Consider the following 7,594-nt stretch of genomic DNA (forward strand, 5'->3'; position numbering starts at 1 on the left):
ACTCAGAGAAGTAGAAAATGCAAACTTGGTAGTCGAGCAGGACAAGTGAAGGAGGGGTTTCCATTAATACTTGAAGAGTTTCTTTGTAGGCGGGACCGTAGGACTCTGAGTAAAAGGACAGAAGGAGTCCACTGCCAGGAGTCAATTGGTAATTGCCATGAAATAGCTATGAAGGATCTGTGTAATACAATGAGCATCAGGCATCTTGATGCTTGACAGCTGGCACCATCTCCTGGGGAGAAAGAGTAATTATCAGAGAGCAGCTGTGGAAAAAGTAGAATTGGGCAGTGGCTACAAGGGGACGTAAAGGTCACCAGGAGGCAAAGTCACCACTGTGAGTGACTGGGAGGCAGAGCCACCAAGGGGATGAACAGGGAGTATACTGTGCCCTGGCTTAGGGGACACAAGGCTAGACTTTGAGCTAGGAAATTCCGGGTTCAAATCCCACACTAACTAGATAGATGCATGACCCTAAGCAAGCCATTGAAACTCTCAGATCTTCAGTTTCCTTATCTACAAAATGGGCATAATATTAATATCAACTTCATTTTAATATGTGAACTTCTTGAGAGGCAAGGACTACTTTTGCCTTTTTTTCTATCTCGAGTACCTGGCACATAATAAGGGTTCATTAAATACTGGAATGATTAATTATAAAGATCAAGTAAGATAACGGAAGTTAAGAACTTTGTAATCTTTAAAGCACGACATAAATGTGAGTTATTATTAATTTGGTTGTTAGAAACTCATTTTCTCAGAAATAAGTTTACCATTTTCATTTAAACTTATATCAAAGCTGTTATTAGAAGAAATCCAACATAATCTGTAAGATATAGATAGGCATCTTCATTAGACCAAAAAACATCCATCACCAAAAAATGTTTTGAGGATGTTTTAGTTCTAGTGGGCCTGAAAATCTTGCCTTATTAAAGGAATTATGAACATATATGAATACATACATGTACTGAAATATTGAGGATTGCTTCAATATGACAGAAATTCCCAGATGGAGATGGAGTACTGTAACACGGCTTCGCATCACATCATGTCATGAAAGAGTTAGAAATGTAGCCAAAAGACAGAGATAAATATGCTTTAATGTCCTGGGAACTCATCTGATTTAAATCCTATTGCAAACCTTAACTGCAAACTCAAAGTCAAATTACGCAAAGCAAGTGTTTGAAGCAAAAGGAATATGTATTTCATATTATAGCTTTTTTGAAGATTTATACATTTTATTTTGTCCCAAATAATTAGTACACTACAGTATATCTATCCTATAGGCAAACATATGTAGATGCTAAATAGTGCATCTTTGTCTACAAAAGATCTAAAATGAGATATATAGTGTCCCAAATAGCTTAGTGCAGTTGTAAGCTATCAGTAGCTTAATAATTATTAAGCTATTATTAATAGCTTAAGATTACACTAAGACATTTGGTATGCCATGTATCTATACGTATATGGACAAAGATGTACTAGAATCTCTGGCTATCTGAGGTGGTTCAGCATTGGATCTGGGGTAGGGGCAAGGAGTCTAGGGTAAAGAGCCAGACTAGTCCCTTGAGTGGAAAGGGGAGATAAAATGAAGATAAAAATGCTACTGTGACCAATGCTAGAGTGAGTGGGCATTTGCCCTCCTATTCTCTTTCTCTTTATTCTCTGTTGCACTTGGTTCTACTTATCTGGTCCTAAACTTGGCTCTAGGGCAGGTTCTTAACCTGGTATCTATGAATTTTCTTTTTAATTTTGCTAACTTGATTTCAATATAATTGGTTTTGTCATCTTATGTGTCTTATTTTATGCATTTAAAAACATTATTCTGAGGAGTCTAGTCTTCCCCAGGCTGCCAAAGAACTCCATGATATAAAAAAAGGTTAAGAAGCCACATTTTAGAGTGAGGTGTAAGGCTGGGAAAAGGAAGGGAATGAGGAAAGGAGGAAATTTTGAAGAGAAGATTTTCTAAGAGACTTTTTCCTGGTTAAAAGAAGTACAAATATTAATCTGTACTGTTACAAGGAACATCATACTTTTAAGCTATGCACATGAGTTACTGTGTGAACAACTAAAAATACACCAGTTTTGACTTTCTAGGTTTCTTAGTCTGCTGTTGTAGCTGTTGGGTTTCTATGTTTCTGTAACTTAGAAATGAGCCTAGCAATGAGGGAAATAAATGTAGTAGCAGAGGGCTGGTGGAGAGGGGAAAGTAAGTAAAGTTAAGTAAAGGGGTTTGAGAGTCAGAGGTCCTAAGACTATTCTGGCTCTGTAACATGTGCCCTGAGTGACTCTGACTTAGCTTTTACTTTAGTTTCCTCCAATATAAACTTGGGGGAGGGGGGAAGGGTAAAAGGGAAAGGAGGAAATTGGATTTGATTTCAAAAATCATAGTTTTAAGTTGTCTTGTTCTATAATTTGAAGGAGAAAAAAAGAAGATATATATATATGTATATGTATATTTCCATCTCTAGACCTCAGAATTTTTGTCTTTAAGGTGTAACTTGAGTGTTGATCTAAACTTAACCAGAGATTCCCAAACTTATTTGGCCGACCACTCCCTTTTCAAAACAAATTATTCAGCACCCCTTTGGAAATCTATTTTTTTTAACCCTTTAAAGGCTTTTAAAAAATTTGTGTCATTTCAAAAAATACATAAATTTTTAAAATTACGCATCTCAAATTTAATAATTTATTATATTTTTAAATTATATTTTTTCCCACATTGAAATTTTGATGATGCAATATTGCATCATGTCATTGTATAGTATCATATTGGAAACAAGTCATTATACACATATATTCCTGCTGATGCATGCTGGACTGCTGGACTTCCTGATAATGGATGATATGCTTGCTTGCCAACACTTGCTTGTTAAGACCTGTTGGCAGACTTGACAATTGTAATGTTAATGTAAGATTAAATGGTGGGTGGTGGGAAGAGCTAAAAGATCTTCCCTGCCCATTAATAGGCCTCAGACACCTGTTAATTTCTAATGAGGCACTGGGTCATGAGGGCCATGCCCTCAGCCCTGAAAAGTGTATATATACTCTGAGGTAAGGTTTTGCTTTGGGGCTTATTTTTTGAAAGAAGGTTTGTGTGCCAGATGAGACTCTGAGTAGTTGCTAAGGAGACCCCTGGCTTTGAAAAACCAGATGCTGGTGCTTCTCTCTCTGGTAAATATGTATGTATTGTCTATGGTCAGACAGTTGGAAGACCTGTCTGTTGGGTCTTTTTGTTTGTAATTTCTGCTTGTAATTTGTTTGTATTTTTCCTTAAGTTTCCTGAAGTTCAGGACATTTTCCCCTGAACTAAGTGAATGATATATGTGCTTGATTAAAGTAGATTGCTGAACCCTCAAAAGTTGCTTTCCTTTTAGAAGAGCAGATCTAAAGACCTGTACATCAGGCCCTCCTGTGTATGCTAGGGTCCTTGCTAGTTGATTGGTTATAACTTGCATTTTGTGTATTTATTTGGAAAATAATGTAATCACTACAACTTTAACTCTGTTACACAACAAATGAAACAAATAGGAATGGTTTTTCAAAATTCTCTTCTCTTCTTTCCTAATGCTTCCATGGCCCCCTTATTTTTATTCAATGCACCCCAATTGCACCCGAGGATACTACCCCCATCTTCCTACCTCCCCCCAGGGGCAGTGTCACCCACTCTGTTGGCCAACTTGATAGTTTGTCACTTCTTTATCTTATGAGGCAAAGGGAAAAGAAGCTAATGTTGATTTGGTGCACACTGCTCTCTGCTGGTGCCACAATGCGGCTGCAACCTGTCTGCCTTTTTCTTGTTTTGAGCCCCCAGCTTTCCATGTTCTTTCATTCTTGACTATTGGTAGGATGGATCATATACTACTCTGCCCCAACTCTTCTTCCCTCAAACTCCTGCTGAGATAGGGAAAGTAGGGGAGCTTGAAAAATTCCTCTTCAAAGAAATATAAAGGATTCTTTTATATGTTCCAAATGATAATGGGATGGGGCAAGGCCCCAAAGACTCCGCTTCAAAGAAATGTGAGGGGTTAAAGGACTGTTTTAAATATACATATATTTAATCATTAAAGGTTTATCATTTATTCAATATAATAAACAAATTCTGAGCTCCCAGGTAAAGGATTCCTAGCTCTTTGCTCATTGCAAAATATATCTCAATTAAACAAAAATTCAACAAATGCTTAACAAAGGCCAACTATATACAAGGAACTGTGCTGGGTAATGGGAACACAAAGATGACAGTGAGCGACACAGTCCTTGCTCTCAAAGAACTTACATTTCACTGGATAGGCATGATATTTACAGGTAAGTACAACTTCAAAGCGATAAATGAAAGAGGCAAGCTGGGAACTAGACAAAGTGGTCTAGGGATACTACAGGAAGATAGCACGTGGCTTGGGGGATCCAGGAAGTCTACATGGAGGAGGTGACACCCAAGCCCATCTTGAAAGAGGAAAAGAAATCTGAGAGGTGGAAATGAGGACAGAGGACATTCCAGATACTCCAGGGGGAGGTCTTGTGAGAACGTACAGAAGCAGGACATGGAATGTTGAGTTCAGAGAATGGCTAGTAATTCATTTTGGTGGGAGTACAGAGAGTACTGAAGGAGTAATGGAAAACAAAAGATGGAATGGTAGGTCAGAGACAAACTATGGGAGACCTTGTCAGAGCCATGCAAAGGTTTTCAACAGTACTGTAGAGGGACAGCATGAAACCTGTGCCCTTGGAAGATTGTTTTAGATATTCTGGGAAGATTAGTTGAAAAGGGGAGTTTGGAGGGGTAAGAAGACTAAACAGGAGGTTATTCCAACAATCTTGATAAGATGGAAGAAGAATAAGCATTTTTTTTTTTTTTGGTAATCCCCAAGGTCTCACAAAACATGTTACAAATGACATCATGAAAAAAATCTTGCACAGTAACTTAAAAAAATTTCATCTCTACAATGTACCCATAAACTTAAAGTTTGTGTGAATGATTAATTTTGAGTATCACCAGTCACTGTGCATCAACTTCAAAAAGAATCCATGGCCTTAAGTGGAAAAACGAAACTTCCTCGAAACTTCTTAGTTTTTTATATGTGTGTCCATGTAGATCGAAAAAAAAAAATGTTTTTCTTTCTAAAACTTCCATCACACCTTTGGACCAAATGTCTTATTCTGGTATGCTTTTTACTTCCCAATTTACCTTCTGGCCTGAAGAACAAGCATTTTAAAAAATCCTACTCTGTGCCCAGCAGTGAAGCTTTACAAATATAATCCCATTTCATCCTCACAACAACCCTGTGAGGTACAGGTTATTAGTGCCCCCATTTTACACTTGAAGAAAATGAGGCAGACAAAGGTTATGTGATGGCCCGGGGTCACATAGCCAGTAAATATCTGAGGGCTGGATGTGAACTCAGGAATTCCTGACTCCAGGCCCAGAACTCAATCCAGTGTCACAGGTAGAGAGCTGCTTGGTTTTTAAAGAACCAGAAAGAGCCTGAATTTCTGTCCTGGCAATACTAGTAGAGAGAAGGACATGAGAAGTAGTATGGAGAGAGACCTGAAAGGACTTGACACCTGAAGAAATACAGACAGGGTAGGAAAAGGCAAGAATCAAAGAAGACTGGGCTAAGTTATTAGGATCCTCCTTTTACTCTTCCCCCTTTCAAGACACACAGCAGGGCAATTTGCATAATTGGGCTCAGCTGTCTTGGAGGACTGAGACAGAAAAGCAAATGAAAAACAACTGCTTTTCTATCACCACCACCAGCATCATCTTCTCTCAACATTCCCATGCTGGGTGGGCTCCTTTTAAGGGCAGGCATTGAAAAGTATTGCACATGGGTCAGTTCTGATCTGCAGTGTTGGCACACATCTGTGAGCCCACAGACCCAAGGAGTATTCAAGTTTGGCAGAGTGTGTCCCATTATATTCATATACCATAATTTGATCTGCCATTCCCAAATCGCTGGATATATGAACTGTTTCCAGGTTTGTTTGTTTGTTGTTGTTCAAGGGGGACGGTTATTATGAATAATGCTGCTATGCCTATTTTTGTAAAGTTCATCACCCTTTGGTTCACGAGATCACACATTTAAATCTGGAAATAACTAAGAAGGCCTTCCAACTCAAACCACCTCATTTTACAAAAGAGGAAAAGATGTAAAACAATTTTGCAAATTTAAATAGCTGACATATTTGACCTATGATAAAATACAGCCTGATGGTATTTATTAAAGTGACTAATTTGCCCTCTTGTTAAAATGGGCTGGAAAATGAAAATGAAAATAAAAAAAACCCCAAACGTGCTGGTAAATAGAAATCCAGTATCATGTATTTTACTGATATCATCAATGTAATAAAAATACTTTTTTGATATCCTGTTTCTACATCACTTTTAGTTCAAAATATATCCTTCCCTATCTCCCACCCAAAGAGCCACCATCTTATATAACAAAGAACAAAAAGAAGAAATGAAATGTTCAGCAAAACAGACCAACATATCGAGTTTGATAGTGTAAAAGTATGTGTAAGATTCTGCAACCACAGTTCTCCAGCTATGAAAAGGAGGGAGAGGGGCACTTTCTCATCTCTTTTTCAGGGTCAAGCTTAGTCATTTTAAGATAGCATTCAGTAGCTATTTTTTTTCCCTCTCACTAACACTGTAGTCGTTGTGTCCATTATCTTCTTGATCCATTTTGTTTCACTTTGTACAAGTCTTTCCATCCTTCATAGTCATCCTTTCTTATGGTCCCTTATACTTACACACCAAAGTTTGTTTCTCAGTTCCAAAACAGAGGGGCATTTGTTTTCATGGTTTTGTCACCATAAAAAGTTTTGCTATAAATATTTCGGCATATATGAGGGCCTTTGGGCCATACGCTTAGCAATGGCAGCTCTACGTTGAAGAACATGAGCATTTCAATCACTTTCTTAGCATAATTCCAAATTACTTTCCAGAATGGTTGGAGCGGTTCACAACTCCAATACACTTGTGTCCTGCTTTCCACAGTGCCTTGAAAATCAACTATTACCATCTTTTTTTGTGTGTGTTTTGCCAGCTAGAAAATGTGAGGTAAAACCTCAGTCCTTTTCATGTGATTTCTCTAATTGGTAGTGGTTTGTAGTAATCTTTCATGTGGTTGCCGATAGTTTGCAATTCTTTTAAGAATTGTTTGTTCATGGCTCTTGGTCTTAATGTATGTGGTGGTTTCCTACATGTCTGAGAAATTATATTATTAGAGATATCTGATACAAAGATTCCCCCAATTTACTTATCGTAGTTGTAAGGCATGTATTCTTGTGTAATTTGAAGAACCTAGTTGTAAGGCATGTATTCTTGTATAATTTGAAGAACGCTCAGAAGTAGTGAGCTAAATGGGCTTTAAAATCCATGCTCATGCTTCCAGGTATTACCACATAATCAGAGAATGCGAGGTATAAAAGGGACACCTGAAAGATAATTTGGGCCAAGCCTTTACTGTTACAGATGCAATTCAGTTGAAACATTTATTAATTGCCTAATGTGTGTAAAAAAATGAAAATATAATCCCCGTTCTCAAGAAATTTACGTGCTTCTGGGGAAGGGGGCACCCCTTTATTTACAAACAAG

This window comes from Notamacropus eugenii, chromosome 2, assembly GCF_028372415.1.
Source record: "Notamacropus eugenii isolate mMacEug1 chromosome 2, mMacEug1.pri_v2, whole genome shotgun sequence".
Classification (NCBI taxonomy): domain Eukaryota; kingdom Metazoa; phylum Chordata; class Mammalia; order Diprotodontia; family Macropodidae; genus Notamacropus; species Notamacropus eugenii.